This window comes from Capricornis sumatraensis, chromosome X (genome assembly GCF_032405125.1).
Source record: "Capricornis sumatraensis isolate serow.1 chromosome X, serow.2, whole genome shotgun sequence".
NCBI lineage: Eukaryota > Metazoa > Chordata > Mammalia > Artiodactyla > Bovidae > Capricornis > Capricornis sumatraensis.
In genome coordinates, this window is record NC_091092.1 from 128,837,867 (window position 1) to 128,856,412 (window position 18,546).

The window sequence follows — 18,546 nt, forward strand, 5'->3', positions numbered from 1 at the left end:
GGAAACAATCTATCATTGCAAACAAAAGAATAAAACACTTAGGAATAAATTTACCTAGAAAAACAAAAGACTTGTATGCAGAAATTTATAAGACACTGATGAAAGAAATCAAAGACAACACAAACAGATGGAGAGATACACCATGTTTGGATAGGAAGAGTCAATATTGTGAAAATTATTATACTACCCAAAACAATCTACAGATTCAATGCAATCTCTATCAAACTACCAATGCTATTTTTCAAAGAACTAGAAAAAATAATTTCACAATTCGTATGGAAACATAAAAGACACCGAATAGCCAAAGCAATCTTAAGGAAAAAAAAAATGGAGATGGAGGAATCAAGCTTCCTGACTTCAGAATATACTACAAAGCTACAATCATTAAGATAGTAAGGTACTGACACAAAAACAGAAATATGTATCAATGGAACAAGATAGAAAGCCTGGAGATAAATCCACACACCTATGGGCACCTTATCTCTGACAAAGGAGGCAAAAATATACAATGGAGAAAAGACAATCTGTTCAATAAGTGGTGCTGGGAAAACTGGTCAGCTATGTGTAAAAGAATGAAATTAGCATACTTCCTAACACAATACACAAAAATAAACTCAAAATGGATTTAAGACCTAAATGTAAGACCAGAAACTATAAAATTCTTAGAGGAAAACATAGGCAGAACACTCTTTGACATAAATCACAAGATCCTCTATGACCCACCTCCTAGAGTAATGGAAATAAAAACAAAAATAAACAAATGGGACCTAATTAAACTTAAAAATTTTTGCACAACGAAGGAAACTATAAGGTGAAAAGACAACCCTCAGAATGGGAGAAAATAACAGCAAATGAAACAACTGACAAGGGATTAATCTCTAAAACATACAAGTTCATGCAGCTCAATACCAGAAAAACAACCAAGCCAATCAAAAAGTGGGCAGAAGACCTAAACAGATATTTCTCCAAAGAAAATATACAGATGGCTAACAAATGCATGAAAAGATGCTGGCAATCACTCATTATTAAAGAAATGCAAATCAAAGCTACAATGAGGTATCATCTCACACTTTTTGGAATGGCTATCATCAAAAAGTCCACAGACAATACATGCTAGAGAGGATATGGAAAAAGTGGACCCTCTTGTTGGTGGGAATGCAAACTGATACTGCCACTATATGTGGAGATTCCTTAAAAAACTACAAATAAAACTAAAATATGACCCAGCAATCCTGCTATTGAGCATATATCCTGAGGAAACCAGAACTGAAAAAGACACATGTACCCCAATGTTCACTGCAGTACTATTTATAATAGCCAAGACATGGAAGCCACCTAGATGTCCACCAGCAGATGAATGGATAAGGAAGTTGTGGCACATATATACAATGGAATATTACTCAGCTACAAAAAGGAATGCATTTGAGTCAGTTCTAATGAGGTGGATGAATCTCAAGCCTATTATACATAGTGAAGTAAGTTAGAAAAAGAAAGACAAATATCGTATACTAACACATATACGTGGAATCTAAAAGGTGGTACTGATGATCCTACATGCAAGGCAGCAAAGGAGACACAGAAAGAACAGACTTTTGGACTCAGTGGGAGGAGAGGGTGGGATGATTTGAGAGAATAGAATTGAAACATACACATTACCATATGTAAAATAGATAGCCGGTGGGAGTTTGATGTATGATGCAGGAAAGCCAAAGCCAGTACTATGTGACAACCTGGAGCGATGGGGTAGGGAAGGAGGTGAGAGGGGTATTTAGGAGGGAGGGAACACATGCATGCCTATGGATGATTCATATTGATGTATGGCAGAACCCATCACAGTATTGAAAAGCAATTATCCTCCAATTAAAATAACTTAATTTCAAAAATATATATATATGGAATCTAGAAAGATGATACTGATGATCCTATTCACAGGGGAGCAAAGGAGACGCAGACATAAAGGACAGACTTTTGGACACAGCAGGGGAAGGAGCGGGTGAAACAATTTGAGAGAATAGCACTGAAACATATACATACCATACGCAAAACAGACAGCCAATGGGAATTTGCTGTATGATGCAGGAACCTAAAGCTAGTGCTCTGTGACAGCCTAGAAGGGTGGGATGGGAAGAGAGGTTTAAAAGGGAGGGGACATATGTATACCTATGACTGATTCATGCTGATGTATGGCAGAAAAACCACAATATTGCAAAGCAATTATCCTCCAATTAAAAACAAATTTAAAAAAAAGGACACTTGCTCCTTGGAAGGAAAGCTATGACAAATCTAAACAGCGTATTAAAAAGCAGACATCACTTTCCAACAAAGGTCCGTATAGTCAAAGCTATGATTTTTCCTGTAGTCATATACAGATGTGACATTTGGACCATAAACAAGGCTGAGGGATGAAGAATTGATGCTTTCAAACTGTGGTACTGGAGAAGACTCTTGAGAGTCCCTTGGACTGCAAGGAGATCAAACCAGTCGATCCTAAAGGAAATCAACCCTGAATATTCATTAAAAGGACTGATGCCTAAGCTCCAATATTTTGGCCACCTGAAGCAAAGAGCTGACTCACTAGAAAAAACCTTGAAGCTGGGAAAGACTGAAAGTAAATGAGATGGTTAAATAGCATCACTGACTCAATGGACATGAATTTGAGCAAACTCCAGGAGATAGTGGAGGACAGAGGAGCCTGGCATGCTGCAGTCTATGGGACTGAAAAGATTCAGATACGACTTAGTGACTGAAAAACAACAAAGCAGCCAAGTGTGGTCCTGTAAGGCAATGTAACAGGATATATGAACAGAGGGGTAATAAATGGAAGATCAGATCATGTAGTGCCTTGCAAGTCAGTGTAAGTCTCTGGCTTCCATTCCAGTTAAGGTGGGGAGCTATTGAAGGGTTTTGAACAGAAAAGTGACATGATCTAACTTAGGTCTTGAAAGGATCACTCTGGTGGCTCAGTGATGAAGAATCCACCTGCCAATGCAGGAGACATGTGTTCAACCCTGGTCTGGGAAGATCCCACATGTCAAGGAACAACTAAGCCCTTGCACAACTACTAAGCCCGTGCTCTAAAGCAGAAAACCACAACTACTGAAGCCTGAGTGCCCTAGAGCCCATGCTCCACAACAAGAGAAGCCACCACAATGAAAAGCCCACAAACCAGAGAGTAGATCCCACTTGCTGAAACTAGAGAAAAGCCCACGCAGCAATGAAGACCCAGCACAGCCAAAAATAAATAAAGTTTTTAAAAAAATCCCTAGGTGACAAGGCCTGAGAGAAGATGCCCAGCAAGTAGGACTTTAAAAAAATAAAAATAAAAAAGGTCACTCTGGTTACTGTGTGAAGAATAGTCTGTAGGGAGAAAAGAGCAGAAGCTGGGAGGCCAGAATATGAGGTTCTTGGCAATGATCCAGACAAAAATGATGGTGACTTTGATTTGTATGGTAGCAGGGCAGATGGTAGAAAGTGATTAGATTCTAGATAGATCTTGATGGTATAGACAAAAGGATTTGCAAGTGAGATTAAATTTGAAGTGCGAGAGGGGAAAAAGAATCAAGTATGATTTCTTCCATTTTTCTCTCCATTTTAGGCCTAAATGTAGAAAGATGTACAATTCTGTAGAAAAATGTAAAATGTACATTTTAGGCCTAAATGTAGAAAGAAAAATGTAGAAAGATGAAGTTGCCCTTATCTGAGACAAGGAAGATAAGGAAGACTAAGAAAGGAGAAGACACAGGCAGAACAGGACTGAAATACCTATTAGACATCTAAATGGACATGTTTTGCAGGAAGACTGGGAGTTTGAAAGAAAAGTCTGGACTAGAGACATAAATTTGAAAGTCATCTAGGTTATCGACCATATTTAAAGTCATTAGATTAAATGAGATCACCAGAGTGGTGATAATGAATAGAAACATCCACAAACTGAGGCCTGTGGAACACCCATGTTTAGAAGTCTAAGAGATGAGATCTAGCAAAGGTGACTGAGAAGGGGTGACCAGTGAGGTAAGAAACAAAATCAGGAGAGTGGCATCCTAAAAGCTGGGAGGACAAAAAACAAAAAAAAAAAGCTGGGAGGGGTAAGCACTTCCACAAGGAGAAGAGGTACTGGAGAGAGCACCTAGGGACATATTTTCTAAGAGTTTTTCTTTTTTCTATAAAAGAAAGCAGAGAAATGGGAGTAGCTGAGGTGGAAATGAGATTAAGAGATGATTTTTTAAGAATGAGAAAAATTAAAGCATGTTTGTATGCTGACAGGAATGATCCAATAGAGAGAAAGTAAATAATAATGAAGGAGAAAGAAGGGAGGTGGGAGGGCACTTTCCTTGAATAGGCAACAGCAGGTGGTTGGGTGTCGACAGGAATGCAGACAAGCCCTCTAGGGCAGGAGTTCTCAACCAGGGCACTAGTGACTTGGGCGCCACAGATATTTCTTGTGGTGGGGGCTGTCCTGTGCATTGTAGAATGGCTCACTGCATCTCTCCTCTCTACACACTGATGCTAGCAGCACACTAGCCCCACCACCCCAGTCATGAGAGCCCAGAGCGTCTCCAGACATCTCCAAATAGCCCCCAGGGAACATTTTGGGTTCTAACAACTTGGGGAATGGTGCTATCGGCATCTAGTGAGGAGAGGCCAGGGATGCTGTGAAACGTCTCGCATTACACAGGACAGCTCCCCCACAACAGAGTTCCCCAGTTCCAAACGTCAACGGGGCTGTGGTCAGAAAGCCCTAATCTAGAGGCAGGGCCAGGTCTAGAGCTAAAAGGGCACAAGTGCAGGCAAGTGAGCAGGTGTGAGGGGCACTACTCCTCTTCAGGCTGCTTCCTTTTTTTTTCATGGAAATAAGGAAGCAAGGTCATCAGTTGTAGGTGAGGTTGGGGCAGGAGGTACAGGAAATTTAGGGAGAGAAGACAAGAACCTGTCCTCTAGGTGAGGTGGAAAACAAATGAACAGGGAAAGCAGACATAATTCTGGGCTGCATTAAGAACACACTGAGGTACTTTGTCAAGAATTTAATGTGAAATCAGTAGGCCTGAAGGTGTGTTCCTCCTGGGGCCATATTCAGAGGTGGAGTTGGGAAAGAGCTGGATTTAACAAACTGGTTCTGCCAACAAAGACAAGCAACCAAGAGGCAAAGGGGTGATAAAAATGACCACAGAACTTGAACTGGGTAAGAAGACAGAGTGACGTAAGCGACTATGAAAAGGTAGGTGGGCAAAGAGTAACAAATACCTATTCCAGGGCTTCCCTGGTGGCTCAGTGGCAAAGAATCCGCCTGCCAATACAGGAGACATGGGTGTGATCCCTACGTTGGGAGGATCCCACATGATGGAGAGCAACTAAGCCCATGCGCCACAACTACTCAGCCTGTTCTCTAGAGCCGGGGAGCCACAACTACTGAGCCCACGTGCCCTAGAGCCCATACTCCGCAACAAGAGAAGCCACCACAATGAGAAGCCCTTGCACAGCATCCAAGAGTAGCCCCTGCTCTCTGCAACTAGAGAAAAGCCCGCGTGGCAACGAAGACCCAGCAGTGCCAAAAACAAAATAAACAAATTTGTTTAAAAAAAAAACACCCATTCCAACAGACTAGTTTCAAATGTCTTGATGAGCTTTAAAAAGGGAAAAAATAAGGGGAACTCTGCCATACTAAGGTAACCACTCCCTTTCCTTAGTGAATACTTGAAAAAACACTGAAAGAGTACAATCATGTTTAAATGAAATCAGGTCAGTGGAGCTTCCTAAGTCAGCTCAATGTCTGGGGCCGTGGTTTCCTTGGTTGAGTCACCCTCCATCAGTGAGGCCTAATGCTGGGGAAACGATACCAAATTTCTGAGAAATCAGAGGACTCAAAAAGTTTAAAGAGACTTCTCGTCTTTATTTGCTAGTGTATCTATTTCTCTGGTAGTTGTTCAGCGATTATGGGCAGACCTGGGGGTGACAGGCCTCACAAATCTAACTGCATAGACTGAAGTGCAAGGTAAAATTGTGGCCAGCTGTGGCACTAGCCGTGACGCTAGTAGTGTCAAGGTGAAAGTCATCAACAGTGATTGGCTACAGGCTATTGGTTCCAGCTTTTGAGGATTTCATTTAAAAAATTACAAAAGAGGGTGGCAGGAAGGCACAAAAGAAACAGGACATATATAAACTTCTAGCTGATTCTCGCTGTTGTATAGCAGAAACCAACACAGCATTGTAAAGCAATTATCTTCCAGTTGAAACAGATTATAAAAGACAAGATATTATAAGAGACCAATGGCACTCTTAATACAAACAACATGTAGCCTTTAGGAATAAGGACCTCCCCAAATCACATGGCTATCAGAAAAGTGAGTATGAGCCCCGCCCTGCCACTCACCAGCAGAATGGTCTCGGCAAAGCACTGGAACTCTTCAGCTGAAAAATGGAGATAGTAGTAGTTATCATGGCTACCTCATAGGAATGGATGTGAAAATGCTTTGTAAACCATATAGCACTTTACTAATAACAGAGACTGAATACACCTTGAAGGCAGCTGGGGAGTGTAACAGAAGTCTCCTTCCTTTTCACTAAAGGCAGAATCCTATGTCGCGTGCATCAGAGGTGCACCAGCCTCTTTTCTATGTGTGGGAACCCGGCCAAAGCCTGCAAGTGGCAAACCAACCCTTAGAGCAAGGGCAGACAGAAAGCCCAAGAAAGGGCAAAGCATTCCATAGAGACAAACCAAAACACACCTGGCAGGTCCAATTTAGGCCTAATTCTTGGCAGCCTTGTTTTCAACTGACAAGAGTTTGGAAACAGGTGAAATATACCGATTACTAGGCATCGTGGGAGTCATTATGGCTCACTGGCAAGAAACACAGACTTTCCATGAATTCATCCTCTGGCTAGTGGCTGTCCACTCCTAGTCATCCCATGGCTCACACTCTGTGTCAAGTGCTCAAGAGGCCTCTGGAAATGTATCAACAAAAAGGCATTCTGGAAGGGGCCCATGTAAACATTGCAGGGAGCTAATTAGGATACAGGAAACCTGGTACTAAAGAACCTAACCCCGCCCTTAACTACTCCTGTGGAAAAAGGTAACACGGCAGATTAAGTGCCTCCATTTTCCCAACCTGGAAAGTAGAGGTAACATTTAGACCCAGAGGGGAAAGCAAGGGTGTCTAGTTCAACCCACACATTTCACAAAGGCGGATACAGAGGCTTGGGAGGTGAACTGACATTCAAGACTAGACAGCCAGTGAGTAGCCAAGGCAGCACTAAAATCCAGATAACCACTCTCAGATTAGTGCACCTTCCACCCACCTGTTTCTTCCAGGGGGCCTTCCCAGGAAGACAGGAGTTGGCCGAAGGGGATGCTTTCATACAATCAGTATCGTTTCTCCATTATTCTGCCAGCCTCAGAGGAAGATGCCTGGGAAGAGGACAGCCATAGCCTTCAGCCCTGTCCAACTCACCACTTAAAGAGGCCCCTCAAACGGTTTTAAGTGGGTTTTCAAGCTTGAGGATGGCGAGCAATCCTAGGATGGTAAGGAAGATCCATCCAGAAGCACTGGAGAAAACGAACGGCACCGACAATGAAAACCAGGAAAAAAGAGCACACACACGCCCTTCATAATGGATGATCCCAGCACTTCTTGGGGACCACAGTTCTGGAAGCACAGCAGCAGGCTCATGGGCTGCCCTCCCTCGGGCCGCGCTGGGTTTAATGCTCTCCTGTCATGATTTTGGAATTCTTAGTAACTTAAGATCAAGGAACCTGATATTTTCCTTTTGCATTGGGCCTCTCAAGTCTTGTGGCCGGTCCTGCCTCACCCCGCCGCCCCCCCAGGCAATAAGGGGCGGCTGGTCTCTACTGCCCCCGCCCCTCCCCAGACAAATAAGCTCAAACAAAAGCCCCTGGGGCTTCAGGAGGGGAAGGTCTGGGGAGCATTAGGAGCCTGTATCCTAGGGCAAGAGGCCGACTGACCAGCTGCCTTTTCCACACCTGACAAAAGGAAGATCAATATAAAAATGACCCCCCGCCCTGGGACACCCCACCCCCGCAGCCCCTCGCTGCCCGAATCTTTGCCTCCGCGTGGTGCTCCTGTGCGCCCTGCTCCGGACTCAAGGCTTCCTGTACTGACGGAAGCGGCTCAGTGTGCCCGTGGGGAAAGTGGGGAAGTGCGAGTCCGTCACAGGCTGAGGGAATCTACTAGAAGGGGCCGCACCGCGGGAACTGTCCGCTTCCGTCCCCAGAGCGGATCTCGCGAACGCCGCGGCTGCGGGAAATTTTAGGGACGGTTGACTAGTGGCGCGGCGCTCTCACCAGAAGGGTAACCTCTCGCCTCGGCCTCCCCGGGTCTCAAGGGCGAAAAACCCAGAGGACACGGAGGACAAGCGCTCCAGACGTCGGAGCCGGAGACCGGAGCCCGGAGCCCGGAGCCGGGAGCCCCGCGCCCGGCCGCGAACACCAAATCCCGCAGGCGGCGCGGGGCCACGGTGGGGGCGGAGTTACGGCGTAGGGGCGGGGTTTCAGCAGAGGCTCTGCTTCCCTTGTGACACTATGAATAAAGTAACGACGCGAGCGTCTTGCGTAAAGGTTCCGTAGTGTAGTGGTTATCACGTCTGCTTTACACGCAGAAGGTCCTGGGTTCGAGCCCCAGTGGAACCAAGCCAGGAAGGCTGTTTTTTCATTCCTTAACAATGGGAAAGAAAATACGAGGTGCTTTTCGTTCTCTGCTAAAATTGTGTTTTTTCATTTTTCTCTACTTTCTGGCATGTTTTTATCGCAGAAGCGTAGTGACAGATACCCTCTCCTTCCATCCCCACGCCCTCGCCCGACCTAGGAAACTGCAAAAGTAGGGGTCTGGCCGTGTTGTAGTCCCGACGGCGCCCCTGCTCCGCCCGGGTCCTACCCCCACGTCTCCTTCGGTACTCTGGAGCAACCTAGGGAAATCCAGCGCTCGTGGGAACCAACATCACCCGGCGCCGCCCTTCCCTTACAAACCAGGGCAGCCCGCCCCCACAGAGTCTCCAACTAAAATATAGTATAGAAGTGCTTTGACTGCAGTTCTATTATTAAGGTTTATTATTATTATTTCTACTACTAAATTTTTTTCCCATTAAATTCTAAAATACAGAGCAGAGGGGGAAAAAAATAGTCCTTTTCTTTGTAGTGCTGCAGGAGGGTTTGTTGAATAGACTTTAAATAGACCGTCATCTGTTTAATGAAGAATAAAATAAAAAAGTATGAAGAAGCCATGCATAGTATAGAGTAAGCGTCAGGCTTGTGGACACCCCCAAAATGCCAACTGAATGATTAAACATTACTCTGGTTCCTTTTTGTTCCTCTGTATTAATTCATCGCTTTTGAGGGGGTGGGGGGGCTTACTGTTATCTTTAATATTGACCTTTTTCATCTTCTACAAGACGAATGAAGCAAAGGTCTCTGGGACCCTGGGGCGTTGAGGTGGAATAATGGTGGCCAAGAAATAAAAAGGGAAGGGGAAACTCAGTATTTTTCTCTGCATTTTTTCCACATTGTTTTTGTTCATACAGTGGGTAAATTTGTGTCCATTTCTAACTCAGGAGTGTAACACGACTGTCCCTGTTGTTATAATCACTTCATTAACTTTTAAAAAAAACAAAACAAAACTGTTTTTAAGTGTATATTTCAGAAATGCTAAGTATAGTCACATTGTTGTGAAAAAGATCTCCACAAATTTTTATGAAACTCTGATCCATTAAGCAACTCCCCTTACCCCCCCGTCAACTTTATTCTTAATGGCTGTACAATAATAACTAATTACGTTAAACATTATATATATATATATATATCCCATTTAAGCCGCAAACTAACTCTATGAAGTGAAATGAAAGTCGCTCAGTCTTGTTCGACTCTTTGCGACCAGGCCAGAATACTGGAGTGGTAGCTGTTCCCTTCTCCAGGGGATTTTCCCAATCCAGGGATCGAACCCAGGTTCCCGCATTGCAAGTAGAATTCTTTACCAGCGGAATCACAAGGGAAGCCCAAGAATACTGAAGTGGGGGTAGCCTATCCCTTCTGGAGTGGGTAGCCTAATCCTATAAACGCTATGAAGTAGGCATTATTTTCACCATCTTCCAGAGGAGAAAACTGAGGCACAGAAAAACCTTACCTGTCTTTCTCAAGGCCACATTACCACTGGTTGAGCTGGGATTTGCATCCAGTCCAGTCTGCCTTGGGAATCTGTGCTCTTAACCCTGCTTGGTGTTCTGAATCCCCACCTTGATGACCATGTAGATTGTTTGCAATTTTGTCTTATTATAACAACACAGCAACGTAAATCTTTGTCTGTAACTGACTACCCTCCCAATTACTGTTTTCCTGAGTAAATAGGCATAAACATGATGCCAACTTGCTTTCTGAGAGGGGAATCCATGTCATTTTCATAGAATTCAAGAAGTTAGTTCTTACTTGGCAGGAAATTGCTCAAGGTCACCCCCTAGAAGATGATGGCAGAGAAAGGATTAAGACCTGGGTCTTCTGATGCTAGTTTCTATTTTCCTCCTCTGCTTCACTTACATTTAAACATAGAATAAAGCCAGTAGTATCTTCCTTTGCTAAACCGACCTCAGTTGACATTAGCTTCCTCTCTGAGACTTGTTGAGGCAGGTAACTCTGTGGGTTAATTTAGCGGGGCTCAGCCAAAGCCCTAAGAACTAAATGGAATAAGATGCTTAATGAGGCCAGTGCTCAAGTTAAGCTTCTGTTCCTAGGAAAGCTCTCCACTTTGATAAGGAAGAGCAGCAGCCAAGGACAAGGGGAGAATGCCACGCAAGATAGAAGGCTTCTTGTTTTTACTTCTCTTTGGCTATGAAGGTATGTGCTATCAAACCATTAGCACTCATTAAATACTTAATAATGCAATTGAATTAATCATATAGCTGATTAATAGAAATGCAACCAGAATAATTAAAATATTACTAATTAGCAAAGGATGCTAATTATTTAATATGTGTTATTAATGAACAATAGTTTTCTTTGTGTGATGCAGTCCTCTTTGTCTCACCATTGGCTTTCGGGTTCTGTCAGGAGCCATCTAAAGTTCAAAGGATGCTAAAAATGGGACAGAAAGAAGAAAGGGTCTCAAAATTGTGTAAAATAACTATAAATTGAAACAATTAAGAAAGTCTGGAATATTCTTGAAAGTTTTTGGGAGCCAAAATTAGGGTGATGATAGAATTTAATCTTCCAAACCAGGACACTACTGAGAGTGGCGGAGGATGCTATTAATAATTCTACTGGGACAACAGGTGTAAACCAGGACTGTCCCAGGCAAATCGGGATGTGAGGTCACCCTAGTTTAAATATGGATTAACATAACATGCCGAATACCACTGGACACTAAGAAAGCATAATCCAACTGAGAGTCAGGAATCCCCAAAGGCTCAATACACTCAATCATTTTAAAATTTCTAAATATAGCCTGGGCAGAGTGAAATGCTTGATTAAGGAGAAATTAAAGGCAAATCTCTAAAATGTCATCCAATTCAAATTTTAAATTCGATGTCAATCTTTCAAATCATGCTCTTTCATGGCTCTCTCAACTTTCAAGGACCCATCAACTCAGAATTCCTTTTTAGGTTTTTACATACATTAGAAATTGGTTCTTTGTGGTCACTGTATATTTATGCATGTTACAAGAAATAAATAAGGAGGGCAGGAAGAAGGAGACTTCACTCTGCCAATGACCTGGTAGACAGATAACAACAACAAAAAAAACACTCACATGGAGTCAGAATTCCTGATTTAAATCATTTTCTTCTCTACTCTCTCATTATTTTGTTGGTAGAATACTCACTTTCATGATCCCCCAATCTTACAACTTTTGTTATTTAGTCACATTTCTCAATATTTGGGAAGACCTATAAAAATATAACTCCAGGGTTATTTTGCAAACACTCAAGATAAATTTCTAAGTAGGGATCTTTTAGATCAATTATCTGGTTGCAAATAAACAATTGCAATTGTTCCCTTGTAATTAAGAATCAGCAACTCCCCCAACTGCTGCTGCTAAGTCACTCAGTCGTGTCCGACTCTGTGCGACCCCATAGACAGCAGCCCAAAGACCACTTAAAAATGTCTTGAGGTGGGCATCATAAGGAGCTGGAAAAGCTCAGTTGGGAGAGCATTAGCCTGAAGATCTAAAGGTCCCTGGTTCGATCCCAGGTTCCGAATCAGTATTTTCATCTACATCGAACAGAAAGTGCAATTCTTGCAACCTCGCGATCTGAGCTCTCTCAAGAGTGTCTTAGCCTACATCCAGGAGGAGGACTCCTAGATCTAATAAAAGAAAGTGTTGGTCGCTCAGTCGTGTCTGACTCTGTGCACAGTCCACCAGGCTCACTTTGCCGGGGAAGGGGTGGGTTGCCATTCTCTTTGCCAGGGGATCTTCCCAACCCAGGAATCGAACCCAGGTCTCCTGCATTGTGGGCATATTCTTTACTATCTGAGCCACTAGGCACTGCAATTGTTCCCTTACAATTAAGAAATAGACATGCCTCTGAGAAATTCTTTAAGATACCTTAAAGAGCGGGTTACCAAGGTAGCCAGAATGAATACCTCAGTTGGGAGAGCCTTAGACTGAAGATCTAAATGCTCCCTGGCTTGATCCCGGGTTCTGGCAGGGTCAGTGTTTTCATCGACATCCAAGGAAAGGGGCACTTTTTGCAACCTCGCGATCTGAGCTCTCTCAAAGAGCAAGTGTTTTAGCTTACATCCAGGAGGAGTCCTGCATCCAGTGAAAGAAACTGTTAGTTGCTCACTCGTATCCGACTCTGTGGTTCCATGGACCTCAGTCCAACAGGCAAGAACACTAAAGTGGGTTGCCACTGCCATCTCTCCTGAGGAAATTCCCAACCCAGGGATCAAACTCAGGTCTCCCGCACTACCCACATACTCTTTACTATCTGCTCCACCAGGCATTCAAAGTATTCCGTTATGATTAAGAACCAGCGACTCCTCTGAGAAACTCTTTAAGATGCATTGAGGGAGCTTCCACCAGGAAGCTGCAATAGCTCAGTTAGGAGAGCTTTAGACTGAAAATCTAAATGTTCCCGGTTCAATTCCGGGTTCTGGCGAAGTCGCTGTTTTCATCCACATCCCAAGGAAAGACGCACTTCTTGCAACCTCGCGATTTGAGCTCTCTCAAAGAGCAAGTGTTTTAGCTTACATCCAGGAGTCCTATATCCAGTGAAAGAAAATCTTGGTCTCACAGTGGTGGCCGACACTGTGACTCCATGGACCACAGTCCACCAGGCTCAGTCCCTCCGTGGAATTCTCCAGGCAAGAATACTGGAGTGGGTTGCCATTCCCTTCGTTAGGGGATCTTCCCGACCCAGGAACTGAACCTATGTCTCCCACATTACGGGCATATTCTTTACTATCTGAGCCAGCCGGCATTGCAATTGTTCCGTTACAATGAAGAATCAGGGATGCCTCTGAGAAATTCTTTGAGATACATTGAAGGTGGGGCTCAATAGGGACCTGGATAGGTCAGTTGGGAGAGCGTTAGACTGAAGATTTAAGGGTCCCCGGTTCGATCCGGGTTCCGGCAGAACTATTGTTCTCATCTCCATCCAAGGAAAGGCACAATTCTTGCAATCTCGCAGAGAGCAAGTGGTTTAGCTTACATCGAGGAGGAGTCCTATATCCAGTGAAAGAAAATGTTAGTCGCACAGTCGTGTCCGAGTCTGTGACTCCCTGGGCCACAGTCCACGAGGCTCGGTCCTTCCATGGAATTCTCCAGGCAAGAATACTAGAGTGGGTTGCCATTCCCCTCTCTCATGAGGATCTTCCCGACCCGGGGATCGAACCTAGGTCTCTACCATTGCTGGCATATTCTTTACTATCTGAGCCACCCGGCATTGCAATTGTTCCCTTTCAAGGAAGAAGCAGCTACGCCTCTGAGAAACTCCTTAAGATACATGGGAGTGGGGGGGTGAGGGCGGGAGGTGGGGCTCACCAAGGAGCCGGAATAATTCAGTTAGAAGAGTGTTAGACTGAAAATCTTGAAGGTCCTGGGTTCGGTCTGCGTTTCCAGCAAAGCAGGTGTTTTCGTCTACATCCCAAGGAAAGGCACACTTCTTGCAACTTCGTGCTCTGAGTTCTCTCAAAGAGCAAGTGTTTTAGCTTACATACAGGAAAGTCAAGTGAGTGAGTCGTGTCCGACACTTTGCGACCCGGTGGACTGTAGCCCGCTAGGCTCCTCCATCCATGGGATTCTCCAGGCAAGAATACTGGAGTGGGTTGCCACTTCCTTCTCCATGGGATCTTCCCAACCCGGGAATCGAACCTAGGTCTCCCGCATTGCGGACATATTCTTTACAATCTGAGCCACCGAGCATTGCCATCCTTCCCTTACAATGGAGAAGCAGGGACGCCTCTGAGAAACTCTTTAAGGCACATTGAGGGCAGGGCTCATGAGGAAGCCGGAATAGCTCAGTTGGGAGAGCGTTAGACTGAAGATCTAAAGGTCCCTGGTTCGATTCCGGGTTTCGGCAGACATATTGCTTTCATCTACATCCAAGGAAAGGTGCAATTCTTGCAACCTAGCAATTTGAGCTCTCAAAAAGAGCAAGTGTTTTAGGTTACATGCAGGAAAGTGAAGTCAGTCAGTCGTGTCCGACTCTTTGCGACCCGGTGGACTGTAGCACACCAGGCTCCTCCGTCCATAGGATTCTCCAGGCAAGAGTACTGGAGTGGGTTGCCACTTTCTTCTCCAGGGGATTATCCCGACCCAGGGATTGAACCCAGGTCTCCCGCATTGCGGGCAGACGCTTTAACCTCTGAGCCACCAGGGAAGCAATTCCAGTCAAAGAATGTTAGTCTCTCAGTCTTGTCTCACTCCGTGACTTCATGGACCATAGTCCACCAGGCTTCCTCTGCCCATGGAATTCGCCAGGCAAGAATACTGGAGTGGGTTGCCATTTCCCTCTCTCCTGAGGATCTTGCCGACCTGGGGATCGAACCTAGGTCTCTGGCATTGCGGGCATATTCTGTACTATCTGAGCCACCCAGCATTGAAATTGTTCCCTTACAATGAAGAAGCAGTGACGCCTCTGAGAAACTCTTTAGAATACATGGTGGGTGGGGCGGGGGTGAGGGCGGGGGCTCGCCAAAGAGACGGAATAATTCAGTTAGAAGAGTGTTAGACTGAAAATCTTAAAGGTCCCCGGTTCAATCTCGGTTTCCAGCAAAGCGGGTTGTTTTCATCTGCATCTCAAGGAAGGGCACACTTCTTGCAACCTCCCGATCTGAGCTCTCGCAAAGAGCAAGTGTTTTAGCTTACATCCAGGAGGAGTCCTATATCCAGTGAAAGAAAGTGTTAGTTGTTCAGTGGTGTCTGACTATGTGACTCCATGGACCATAGTCCGCCAGGCTCCCTCTGCCCATGGAATTCTCCAGGCAAGAATACTGGAGTGGGTTGCCATTTCCCTCTCTCCTGAGGATCTTCCCAACCCAGGGATCGAACCTAGGTCTCCCGCATTGCGGACATATTCTTTACAATCTGAGCCACTGAGCATTGTCATCCTTCCCTTACAATGAAGAAGCAGAGACGCCTCTGAGAAACTCTTTAAGGTACATTGAGGGCAGGCCTTACGAGGAAGCCGGAATAGCTCAGTTGGGAGAGCGTTAGACTGAAGATCTAAAGGTCCCTGGTTCGATTCCGGGTTCCGGCAGACATATTGTTTTCATCTACATCCAAGGAAAGGTGCAATTCTTGCAACCTAGCAATCTGAGCTCTCAAAAAGAGCAAGTGTTTTAGATTACATCCAAGAAAGTGAAGTCAGTCAGTCGTGTCCGACTCTTTGCGACCCGGTGGACTGTAGCCCACCAGGCTCCTCCGTCCATAGGATTCTCCAGGCAAGAATACTGGAGTGGGTTGCCATTTCCTTCTCCAGGGGATCTTCCCGACCCAGGGATTGAACCCAGGTCTCCCGCATTGCAGGCAGACGCTTTAACCTCTGAGCCACCAGGGAAGCAATTCCAGTCAAAGAAAGTGTTAGTCTCTCAGTCGTGTCGCACTCTGTGATTCCATGGACCATAGTCCGCCAGGCTCCCTCTGCCCATGGAATTCTCCAGGCAAGAATACTGGAGTGGGTTGCCATTTCCCTCTCTCCTGAGGATCTTGCCGACCTGGGGATCGAACCTAGGTCTCCCGCATTGTGGGCATATTCTGTACTATCTGAGCTACCCGGCATTGCAATTCTTGCAATCCTTCCGTTATAATGACGAAGCAAGAAGGCCTCTGAAAAACTCTTTACGATACATTGAGGGCGTGGCTCACTAGGTAGCCAGAATAGCTCAGTTGGGAGAGCGTTAGGCTGAAGATCTACAGGTCCCTGGTTCGATCCCAGGTTCCAACAGAGCTGTTGTTTTCATCTATATGCAAGTTCAGTTCAGATCAGTCACTTAGTCGTATCCGACTCTTTGTAACCCCATGAATTGTAGCACGCCAGGCCTCCCTGTCCATCACCAACTCCCAAAGTTCACTTAAACTCATGCCCATGGAGTCAGTGATGCCATCCAGCCATCTCATCCTCTATTGTACCCTTCTCCTCCGGCCCCCAATCCCTCCCAGCATCAGAGTCTTTTCCAATGAGTCAGTTCTTCGAATGAGGTGGCCAAAGTACTGGAGTTTCAGCTTTAGCATCATTCCTTCCAAAGAACACCCAGGGCTGATCTCCTTTAGAATGGACTGGTTGGATCTCCTTGAAGTCCGAGGGACTCTCAAGAGTCTTCTCCAACACCACAGTTCAAAAGCATCAATTCTTCGGCGCTCAGCTTTCTTCACAGTCCAACTCTCACATCCATACATGACTACTGGAAAAAACATAGCCTTGACTAGATGAACTTTTGTTGGCAAAGTAATGTCTCTGCTTTTGAATACGCTATCTAGGTTGGTCATAACTTTCCTTCCAAGGAGTAAGCGTCTTTTAATTTCATGGCTGCAATCACCATCTGCAGTGATTCTGGAGCCCCCAAAAATAAAGTCTGACACTGTTTCCACATCTATTTCCCATGAAGTGATGGGACCAGATGCCATGATCTTCGTTTTCTGAATGTTGAGCTTTAAGCCAACTTTTTCACTCTCCTCTTTCACTTTCATCAAGAGGCTTTTAACCTCTTCACTTTCTGCCATAAGGGCGGTGTCATCTGCATATCTGAGGTTATTGATATTTCTCCCGGCAATCTTGATTCCAGCTTGTGCTTCTTCCAGCCCAAATTTCTCATGATGTGCTGTGCATATAAGTTAAATAAGCTGGGTGACAATATACAGCCTTGATGTATTCCTTTTCCTATTTGGAACCAGTCTGTTGTTCCATGTCCGGTTCTAACTGTTGCTTCCTAACCTTCATATAGGTTTCTCGGTCAGGTGATCTGGTATTCCCATCTCTTTCAGAATTTTCCACAGTTTATTGTGATCCACACAGTCAAAGGCTTTGGCATAGTCACTAAAGCAGAAATTGATGTTTTTCTGGAACTCTCTTGCTTTTTCCATGATCCAGAGGATGTTGGTAATTTGATCTCTGATTCCTCTACCTTTTCTAAAACCAGCTTGAACATCAGGAAGTTCACGGTTCACGTATTGCTGAAGCCTGCTTGGAGAATTTTGAGCATTACTTTACTAGCGTGTGAGATGAGTGCAATTGTGCGGTAGTTTGAGCATTCTTTGGCATTGCCTTTCTTTGGGATTAAAATGAAAACTGACCTTTTCCAGTCCTGTGCCCACTGCTGAGTTTTCCATGTTTGCTGGCATATTGAGTGCAGCACTTTCACAGCATCATCTTTCAGGATATGAAACAGCTCAACTGGAATTCCATCACCTCCACTAGCTTTGTTCATAGTGATGCTTTCTAAGGCCAGCTTGATTTCACATTCCAGGATGTCTGGCTCTAGGTGAGTGATCACACCATCATGATTATCTTGGCCATGAAGATCTTTTTTGTACAGTTCTTCTGTGTATTCTTGCCACCTCTTCTTAATATCTTCTGCTTCTGTTAGGTCCATACCATTTCTGTCCTTTATCGAGCCCATCTTTGCATGAAATGTTCCCTTGGTATCTCTAATTTTCTTGAAGAGATCTCTAGTCTTTCCCATTCTGTTCTTTTCCTCTATTTCTTTGCATTGATCGCTGAAGAAGGCTTTATCTCTTCTTGCTGTTCTTTGGAACTCTACATTCAGATGCTTATATCTTTCCTTTTCTCCCTTGCTTTTCACTTCTCTTCTTTTCTCAGCTTTTTGTAAGGCCTCCCCAGACAGACATTTTGCTTTTTTGCATTTCTTTTCCATGGGAATGGTCTTGATCCCTGTCTCCTGTACAATGTCATAAACCTCCATCCATAGTTCATCAGGCACTCTATCTATCAGATCTAGGCCCTTAAATCTATTTTTCACTTCCACTGTATAATCATAAGGGATTTGATTTAGGTCATACCTGAATGGTCTAGTGGTTTTCCCTACTTTCTTCAATTTAAGTCTGAATTTGGTAATAAGGAGTTCATGATCTGAGCCACAGTCAGCTCCTGGTC

At 44.6% G+C, this 18,546-nt stretch overlaps 5 non-coding genes across 5 annotated transcripts; all 5 read left to right on the plus strand.

Moving 5' to 3' along the window:
* The first annotated feature begins 8,568 nt into the window (after positions 1-8,568).
* TRNAV-UAC (transfer RNA valine (anticodon UAC)) lies at positions 8,569-8,641 on the plus strand. The gene has a single exon. It is a non-coding gene; the product is annotated as a tRNA-Val (tRNA).
* A 4,378-nt stretch (positions 8,642-13,019) lies between these two features.
* TRNAF-GAA (transfer RNA phenylalanine (anticodon GAA)) lies at positions 13,020-13,092 on the plus strand. Its single transcript has one exon. It is a non-coding gene; the product is annotated as a tRNA-Phe (tRNA).
* A 1,349-nt stretch (positions 13,093-14,441) lies between these two features.
* On the plus strand, positions 14,442-14,514 carry TRNAF-GAA (transfer RNA phenylalanine (anticodon GAA)). Its single transcript has one exon. It is a non-coding gene; the product is annotated as a tRNA-Phe (tRNA).
* A 1,106-nt stretch (positions 14,515-15,620) lies between these two features.
* On the plus strand, positions 15,621-15,693 carry TRNAF-GAA (transfer RNA phenylalanine (anticodon GAA)). Its single transcript has one exon. It is a non-coding gene; the product is annotated as a tRNA-Phe (tRNA).
* A 614-nt stretch (positions 15,694-16,307) lies between these two features.
* TRNAF-GAA (transfer RNA phenylalanine (anticodon GAA)) lies at positions 16,308-16,380 on the plus strand. The gene has a single exon. It is a non-coding gene; the product is annotated as a tRNA-Phe (tRNA).
* The last annotated feature ends 2,166 nt before the right edge of the window (positions 16,381-18,546 follow it).